Raw genomic sequence first — 10,326 nt, 5'->3', positions numbered from 1 at the left:
TTGGCTAACTGAACATTAAAAAAAACTAAAAAGTCTGCATTAATGTGCACTTTCTGCTTGCACCATCCTGGAAATCAGCCAGGGGTAAAAATATCAAGTCTTTTCAGGCATTTTGTGAGCACATGTCCTGTCCTGCGCATGCATATGGCTTTTTCAATTCCCTAGTATAAATGGATGGTTTTGAGTACCTTCATTTTCCAAAGGAAACCTCCCATTATTTTTCCTCTCAGGTTTTTAGAGATGTATAGTTTGCTCAATTGTAGTCTTTTGTCACAGATCTCATGGGTCATTTATTTCTCTTATGTTTAAAAAAAAATTTTTTTTTTAAATTGAAGTATAGTTGTCACAAAATTAGTTTCAGGTGTACAACTTAGTGATTTGATACATCTATGTATTAGGCTTTGTTCACCACAAGTGTAGCTACTATTAGTCATGATGCAAAGCTATTACAGTATCATTGACTATATTCTCTGTGCCATACCTTTTACCCCTGTGAATTAATCATTTTCAAACCTGAATCTTTTGTTCCCCTTTATTGATTTTGCCCATTTCCCTCTCCACAACCATCAGTGTGTTCTGTTTATTTGTAGTCTGTTTCTGCTTTTTGTTTATTTTGTTTTGTTTGTTTTAGATTCTACATATAAGTGATATCATATGGTATTTGCCTTTTTCTGACTTATTTCACTTAGCATAATACTCTAGGTTTATCCATGATGTCACACATGGCAAGATCTCATTCATTTATATGGCTGGGTAATATTTCATTATATATACATACCACATTTTCTTCATCCATTCATCTATGGATGGACACTTGGGTTGCTTCCATATCTTGGCTATTGTAAATAACACTGCGGTAAACATAGAGGTACATATATCTTTTCAAGTTAGTGTTTTTTTCCCCTTTGGGTAAATACCTAGTAGTGGAAACATTGGATCATGTGGTATTTCTATTTTTAATTTTTTGAGGAACCTCCGTACTGATTTCCACAGTAGCTGTACCAATATACATTCCCAACAATGCGTGCATGTGGGTTCCTTGTTTTCCACATTCTTGCCACATTTATTATTTCTTGTCTTTTTAATCCTAGCCATTCTGATAGGTGTGATTTTGGTTTTGATTTGCATTTCTCTGATGATAATGATGTTATACATGTCTTCATGTGTTTGTGGCCTTTTGTATGTCTTCTTTGGAAAAATATCCAGATATTCTGCCCATTTTTAAATCAGACTACTTGTTTATTTGTTTTTTTTTTTGGTGTTGAGTTGCAGCTTTATATATTTTGGATATTAACTATCTGATAAATCATTTGGAAATATATTCTCCTGTTTAGTATGTTGCCTTTTGTTTTGTTGATGGTTTCCTTCACTGTGCAAAAGCTTTTTATTGTAGTGTAGTCCCCATAGTTTGTTTTTGCTTTTGTTTCCCTTGCCTGAGGGGACATATCTAGAAAAATGTTGCTATGGCCAATGTGAAATAAATTACTGCCTGTGTTTTCTTTGAGGAGTTTTAATGGGTCTTACACTTAGGTTTTTAATCCATTTTGAAATTATTTTGTGTATGGTGTAAGAAAGTGGTCCAGTTTCATTCTTTTGCATGTAGCTGTCCAATTTTCTCAGACTGTCTTTTCACCATTATATATTCTTGCTTCCTTTGTCATAGAGAGAGAGAATGAGAGAGAGAGAACACATGAGAGGGGATAGGGTCAGAGGACGAAGCAGACTCCCTGCCGAGCAGAGAGCCCGATGTGGGACTCGATCCCGGGACTCCAGGATCATGACCCGAGCCAAAGGCAGTCGCCCAACCAACTGAGCCACCCAGGCGCCCCTGCATCTATGTTTATCAGGGATATTGGCCTGTAGTTTTCTTTTTTTGTAATACCTTTGGTTTTGATATCATTTGCTGGCCTTGTAGAATGTATTTGGAAGCTTTCCTTCATCTTCTATCTTGGGATAGATTGAAGAGAATAGGTATTAACCCTTCTTTAAATGTTTGGTAGAATTCACCTGTGAATCCATCTAGTTGTGGGCTTTTGTTGGGAGTTTTTTGACTATTGATTCAATTTCATTACTAGTAATTGGTTTGTGCAGATTTTCTATTTCTTCCTCATTCAGCTAGCTCACTCGCTTGCTTTCTCTCTCTCTCTCTCTTTCTTTCTTCTTGTCATTCAGCTTTTGATGATTGTATGTTCCTAGGAACTTGTCCATTTTTTCTAGGTTGTCCAATTTGTTGGCATATGACTTTTTGTAGTATTTTCTTGTAATTCTTTGTATATCTGTGATACTGGTTGCTACTTCTTTTTTTTTTATTTCTGATTTTATTTATTTGAGTCCTTTCTCTTTTTCTTGATGAGTCTGACTAAAAGATTTTCAATTTTGTTTGTCTTTTCAAAGAAGCAGTTCTTGGTTTCATTGATCTTTTCTATTTTTTAAGTCTGTATGTCATTTATTTCTGCTCTGATTTTTATCATTTTCTTTCTATTCACCTGGGATTTGTTCTTCTTTGTCTAGTTCCTTTAGGTGTAAGGTTAGATGGTTTTTTGGAGCTTCTTATTTCTTGAAGTAGGCCTGTATTGCTATAAATTTGCCTCTTAGAACTGCTTTCTCTACATCCCAAAGATTTTGGACTGTTGTGTTTTCATTTTCATTTGTCTCCACATATTTGTATATTTCTTTTTAAGTTCCCTCATTGACCCATTTGTTGTTGAGCATATTGTTTAGCCTCCATGTGTTTGTGTTTGTGTTTTTTGTGATTGCTTTCTAATTTCATATCACTGTGGTTGGAAAAGATGCATGATATAATTTAAATCTTTTTTAATTCACTGAGATATGTTTTGTGGTCTAATATATGATCTATGTTGAAGAGTGTTTCATGTGCACTTGGAATAAAAGAATATTAAGTTTTTTTTTTTTTAAAGATTTTATTTATTTATTTGACAGAGAGAGAGATAGTGAGAGCAGGAACACAAGCAGGGGGAGTAGGAGAGGGGGAAGCAGGCTTCCTGCTGAGCAGGGAGCCCAATGTGGGACTCGATCCCAGGACCCTGGGATCATGACCTGAGCCGAAGGCAGACACTTAATGACTGAGCCACCCAGGCGCCCTAAGTTGTTTTTGGATAGAATGCTTTTTTAGAAGATTTTATTTATTTATTATTTGAGAGAGAGAGAGAGAGGGAGCGAGCGTGTGTGTGAGTGGGGGGAGTGCCAGAGGGAGAGGGAGAGGGACAGTGAGAGAATCTCAAGCAGACTCTGCACTGAGCACAGAGCCCAACTCGGGGCTTGATGTCACAACCCTGAGATCATGACCTGAGCCAAAATCAAGTTGGGTGCTTAATTGACTGAGCTACCCAAACGCCCCTTGGATTGAATGTTTTATATATACCTGTTAAGTATATTTGTCCTAATGTGTCATTCCAAGACACTGTTTCAGTATTGATTTTCTGCCTGGGCGATCTATCCATTGATGTAAGTAAGATGTTAATGTTTCCTACTATTATTGTATTACTGTCAATTTTTCTTTTATGTCTGTTAATATTTGCTTTATGGATTTAGGTACTCCAGTGTGAGAGCATAGATATTCACAGTTTTTTTTGAGTATAATTGACACACAATGTTACATTAGTTTCAAGTGTACACCATAGTGATTCATTCTCTGTGTGTTATGCTATGCTCACCACAAGTGTAGCTGCATCTATCACCATACAATGCTATAACAGTATCATTGACTATATCCTCTCTGCTGTGCACTATATTCCCGTGACAATTCATTTTATAACTGTAAGCCTGTGTCTCCCACTCCCCTTTACCTATTTTGCCTATCCTCTCTTTGCCTCTTCACTTCCCAGTGGCAACTCTCTGTGTGTTCTCTGTATTTATAGGTCTGATTTTGGGAGCATAGATACTTACAGTTATTATATTTGCTTGTGGGTTGGTCCCTTTATTGTTATGTAACGTTCTTCTTTGTCTCTGGTTACAGTCCTTGTTTTAAATTCTGTTTTGTCTGATATAATTATTGCTATCTGGCTTTTTCCTCCTTGAATTTGCAAGGAATATTTTTTTCCATTCACTCACTTTTAGTATGTGTCTGTGTCTGATGCAAGTCTTTTGTAGGCAGTATATAGCTGGGTCTTATTTTTCTTAATCCATTCTGCCTATGTCTTCTGCTTAGAGCATTAAACAATTTACATTTAAAATTTCTAAAGTTATTGAGAGTTATGTACTTCTTATCAATTTAATTGTTTTCTGGTTGTTTTTGTAGTTCTCTGTTCCTTTCTTTTTTTTTTATTTAAATTCAATTAGCTACCATATAGTACATCATTAGTTTTTGATGTACTGTTCAATAATTCATTAGTTGCATATAACACTCAGTGCTCATCATATCATGTGCCCTTCTTAATGCCCATCACCCAGTTACCCCATCCCCTCACCCACCTCCCTTTCCACAACTCTCAGTTTGTTTCCCAAAATCAAGAGTCTCTCATGGTTTGTCTCCCTCTCTGATTTCTTCCCATTCAGTTTTCCCTCCCTTCCCCTAAGGTCCTCTGTGCTATTCCTTATATTCCACATATGAGTGAAACCATATGATAATTGTCTCTCACTGCTTGACTTATTTCACTTAGCATAATACCCTCCAGTTCCATCCATGTTGCTATAAATAGTAGATATTCATCCTTTCTAATGGCTGAGTAATATTCCATTGTATATATAAACCACATCTTTTTTTTTTTTAAGATTTTATTTATTTAACAGAGAGAGAGTGAGAGGAGGAACACAAGCAGGGGGAGTGGGAGAGGGAGAAGCAGGCTCCCCGCTGAGCAGGGAGCCTGATGCGGGACTCAGTCCCAGGACTCTGGGATCATGACCTGAGCCGAAGGCAGACGCTTAACGACTGAGCCACCCAGGAGCCCCTAAACCACATCTTCTTTATCCATTCGTCTGTTGAAGGGCATCTTGGCTCCTTCCACAATTTGGCTGTTGTGGACATTGCTGCTATGAACATTGGGGTGCAGGTGCCCATTCTTTTCACTACATCTGTATCTTTGGGTTAAATACACAATAGTGCAATTGCCAGGTCGTAGGGTAGCTCTATTTTTAACTTCTTGAGGAACCTCCATACAGTTTTGCAGAATGGCTGTACCAGCTTACATTCCCACCAATAGTGTAAGAAGGTTCCCCTTTCTCCACATCCTTGCCAACATTTATTGTTCCCTGTCTTGTTAATTTTAGCCATTCTAACTGGTGTAAGGTGGTATCTCATTGTGGTTTTGATTTGTATTTTCCTGATGGCAAGTGATGTGGAGTATTTTCTCATGTGTCTATTGGCCATTTGTATGTCTTCTTTGGAGAAGTGTTCATGTCTTCTGCCCATTTCTTGACTGGAGTATTTGTTTTTTGGGTGTTAAGTTTGTGAAGTTCTTTATAGATCTTGAATACCAGCCCTTTATCTGTAATGTAATTTGCAAATATCTTCTCCCATTCTGTAGGTCACCTTTTAGTTTGTTGAGTGTTTCCTTTGCCATGCAGAAGCTTTTTATTTTGCTCAAGTCCCAATAGTTCATTTTTGCTTTTGTTTCCCTTGCTTTTAGAGACATGTCTTGGAAGAAGTTGCTGCCTGTGTTTTCCTCTAAGATTTTAATGGATTCCTGTCTCACATTTAGGTCTTTCATCCATCGTGAGTTTATTTTTGTGTATGGTGTAAGAGAGTGGTCCAGTTTCATTCTTGTGCATATGGCTGTCCAATTTTCCCAACACCATTTGTTGAAGAAATTGTCTTTCCATTGGATTTTCTTTCCTGCTTTGTCAAAAATTAGTTGATCATAGAGTTGAGGGTCTATTTCTGGGCTCTCTATTCTGTTCCATTGATCTATGTGTCTGTTTTTGTGCCAGTACCATACTGTCTTGATGATCACAGATTTGTAATATAGCTTGAAGTCAGGCATTTTGATGCCTCCTGTTTTGGTTTTCTTTTTCAACATTCCCCTGGCGATTCGAGGTCTTTTCTGGTTCCATTCAAATTTTAGGATTGTTTGTTCCAGCTCTGTGAAAAATGTTGATGGTATTTTGATAGGGATTGCACTCAATATGTAGATTGCTCTGGGCAGCATAGACATTTTAACAATCCAATCCATGAGCATGGGATGTTTTTCCATTTTTTTGTGTCTTCCTCAGTTTCTTTCATAAATGTTCTGTTGTTTCTAGAGTACAGATCCTTTACCTCTTTGTTAGGTTTATTCCTAGGTATCTTTTGGTTTTTGTTGCTATTGTAAATGGAATTGATTCCTTAATTTCTCTTTCTTCAGTTAAATTGTTAGTGTATAGAAATGCAACTGATTTCTGTGCATTGATTTTGTACCCTGCCACATTGCTGAATTGCTGTATGAGTTCTAGCAGTTTTGGGGTGGAGTCTGTTGGGTTTTCCACATAAAGTATCATATCGTCTGCAAAGAGTGAGAGTTTGACTTCTTCTTTGCCAATTTGAATGCCTTTTATTTCTTTTTGTTGTCTGATTGCTGAGGCTAGGACTTCTAGTACTATGTTGAACAACAGTGGTGAGAGTGGGCATCCCTGTCATATTCCTGACCTCAAGGGAAAGCTCTCAGTTTTTCCACACTGAGAGTGATATTTGCTGTGGGCTTTTCATAGATGGCTTTTATGATATTGAGGTATGTACCCTCTATCCCTACACTGTGGAGAGTTTTAATCAAGGTAGGATGCTGTATTTTGTCAAATTCTTTTTCTGCAACAATTGAGAGGATCATATGGTTCTTGTCTTTTTTTTTTTTAGTTAATGTGATCTATCATGTTGATTGATTTGCAAATGTTGAACCAAACTTGCAGCCCAGGAATAAATCCCACGTGGTTGTGGTGAATAATCCTTTTAATATACTTTTGGATCCTATTGGCTAGTATTTTGGTGAGCATTTTGGCATCCATGTTCATCAGGGATATTGTTCTGTAATTCTTTTTGATGGGATCTTTGTATCTTTGTCTGGTTTCGGGATCAAGGTAATGCTGGCCTCATAGAAGGAGTTTGGAAGTTTTCCATTTCGATTTTTTGAAACAGCTTCAGTAGAATAGGTAGTATTTCTTCTTTAAATGTTTGGTAGAGTTCCCCTGGGAAGCCTTCTGGCCCTGGGCTCTTGTTTGTTGGGAGATTTTTTATTACTACTTCATTTTCTTTGCTGGTTATGGGTCTGTTCAGGCTTTCTATTTCTTCCTGGTTCCGTTTTCTTAGTTTATACGTCTTTAGGAATGCATCCATTTCTTCCAGATTGCCTAATTTGTTGGCATATAGTTGCTCATAATATGTTCTTAAAATTGTCTGTATTTTCTTGGTGTTGGTCGTGATCTCTCTCCTTTCATTCATGATTTTATTAATTTGTGTACTTTCTCTTTTCTTTTTGGTAAGTCTGGCCAGGGGTCTATCAATCTTATTCTTACAAAGAACCAGCTCCTAGTTTCGTTGATCTGTTCTACTATTCTTTTGGTTTCTATTTCATTGATTTCTGCTCTAATCTTTATTATTTCTCTTCTCCTGCTTGGTTTAGGCTTTATTTGCTTTTCTTTCTCCAGCTCCTTTTGGTGTAGGGTTAGGTTGTGTATTTGAGACCTTTCATGTTTCTTGAGATAGGCTTGTAGTGCTATATACTTCCCTCTTAGGACTGCCTTTGCTGCATCCCAAAGATTTTGAACAGTTTTCTTTTCATTTTCATTTGTTTTCATGAATTTCTTTCTTTCTTTTTTTTTTTTTTTAAAGGTTTTATTTATTTGACAGAGAGAAAGACAGCCAGAGAGGGAACACAAGCAGGGGGAGTGGGAGAGGGAGAAGCAGGCTTCCCGCGGAGCAAGGAGCCCAATGCGGAGCTCGATTCCAGGATGCTGGGATCATGACCTGAGCTGAAGGCAGACGCTTAACGACTGAGCCACCCAGGCGCTCCTGTTTTCATGAATTTCTAAAAAATTCTTCTTTAATTTCCTGGTTCACCCATTCATTCTTTAGTATGAAACTCTTCAGCCTCCATGTATTTGAGTTATTTCCAAATTTCCTCTTGTGAATGAGTTCCAGTTTCAAAGCATTGTAGTCTGAAAATACGTAGGGAATGATCCCAGTCTTTTGGTACCAGTTGAGACCTGATTTGTGACCCAGGATGTGATCTGTTCTGGAGAATATTCCATGGGTACTAGAGAAGAATGTGTATTCTGTTGCTTTGGGATGGAATGTTCTGAATATATCTGTGAAGTCCATCTGGGCCAGTGTATCATTCAAAGGCCTTATTTCCTTGTTGATCTTTTGCTTAGACGATCTGTCCATTTCAGTGAGGGGGGTGTTAAAGTCCCCCACTATTATTGTATTGTTGTCGATGTGTTTCTTTGCTTTTGTTATTAATTGGCTTATATAATTGGCTGCTCCCATGTTAAGGGGCATAAATATTTACAATTGTTAATCTTCTTGGATAGACCCTTTAATTATGATATAGTGTCTTCCCTCATTTCTTATTACAATCTTTGGTTTAAAATCTAATTTGTCTGGGATGCCTGGATGGCTCATTTGTTTGGGTGACTGCCTTTGGCTCAGGTCATGATCCTGGAGTCCCAGGATTGAGTCCCGCATCAGGCTCCCGGCTCAGCAGGGAGTGTGCTTCTCCCTCTGACCCTCTCATGCTCTGTCTCTCTCTCTCAAATAAATAAATAAATAAAATATTAAAAAAAATAAAATCTAATTTGTCTGATATAAGGATTGCCACCCCAGCTTTCTTTTGACATCCATTAGCATGATAAATGGTTTTCCACCCCGGACTGTAAATCTAGCAGTGTCTTTGGGTCTAAAATGCATCTCTTGCAGACAGCATATCGATGGGTCTTGTTTTTTTATCCAATCTGTTACCCTGTGCCTTTTGATTGGGGCATTTAGCCCATTTACATTCAGGGTAACTATTGAAAGATATGAATTTAGTGTCATTGCATTGCCTGTATGGTGACTGCTACTGTGTATTGTCTCTGTTCCTTTCTGGTCTATGTTACTTTTGGTCTCTCTCTTTGCTTAGAGGACCCTTTTCAGTATTTCTTGTAGGGCTGGTTTGGTGATCACAAACTCTTAGTTTCTGTTTTTCCTCGAAGCTTTTTATCACTCCTAGATGGATAAAGAACTCTTGGCTACATATTTTTCTCATTTAGTACCCTGAATATATCATGCCAGTCCTTTCTGTCCTGCCAGGTCTCTGTGGATAGGTCTGCTGCTGATTTAATATTTCTACCCTTGTAGGTTACAGACAGACCTCTTGTCCTGAGCTGCTTTCAGGATTTTCTCTTTCTCTCTGAGATTTGTAAGTTTTACTATTAGATGTCAGGGTATTGACTTATTTTTATTGATTTCGAGGGGGGTTCTCTGTGCCTCCTGGATTTTGATGCCTGTTTCCTTCCCCACATTAGGAAGTTGACTGATATAATTTGCTCCAATATACTTCCGCCCCTCTCTCTCTTTCTTCTTCTTCTGGGATCCCAATTATTCTAATATTGTTTTGCTTTATGGTATCACTTATCTCTCGAATTCTCCCCTCGTGATCCAGTCGTTTTTTATCTTTTTCTCAGCTTTTTTATTCTCCATTGTTTGGTTTTCTATATTACTAATTCTCCCTTCTGCCTCATTTATCCTAACAGTTAGAGCTACAGATTTTGATTGCATGTCTTTAATAGCCTTTTTGATTTCAACTTGGTTAGATTTTAGTTCTTTTATTTCTCCAGAAAGGGATTCTGTAGTGTCTTCTATGCTTTTTTTTTTTTCAAGCCCAGCTAGTATCTTTATAATCGCTATTCTGAACTCTAGTTCTGACATCTTACTACTGTCCATATTGATTAAGTCCCTAGCAGTCAGTACAGCCTCTTGTTCTCCCTTTTGAGGTGAGTTCTTCCGTCTGTCATTCTGTCCAGAGAAGAATAGATGATCAAGAGAACAAAATACTAAAAGGGCAACAACAACCCCAGAGAAATATACACTAAACAAATCAGAAGAGATCTGAAACCGGGATTGTGGGGGAAAAGAATATAATTAGGCGGGTGAATAGAACAGAGCCATACACTAGATTTTGGGTGTATTTTGGTCTGTTAGAAGAAACTGCCTCCCAAAATTTTAAATAAAGAAAAACTTATATATATGTATATATATATATATATGTATATATATACAAAAATAAGGTTAAATACGATGAAGGAATAGAATATAACTGCAAAAATGAAAATTAAAAAAGATTTTAAAAAAGGAATTGATAAGAAGTTGATTGAAAAAGGAAAGAAGAAAAATTAAAAAATATAAAGAAAATTTAAAAAGTT

This window comes from Neomonachus schauinslandi, chromosome 9, assembly GCF_002201575.2.
Source record: "Neomonachus schauinslandi chromosome 9, ASM220157v2, whole genome shotgun sequence".
In the NCBI taxonomy this organism is placed as follows: Eukaryota; Metazoa; Chordata; class Mammalia; order Carnivora; family Phocidae; genus Neomonachus; species Neomonachus schauinslandi.
This window is presented reverse-complemented; position numbering follows the sequence as displayed.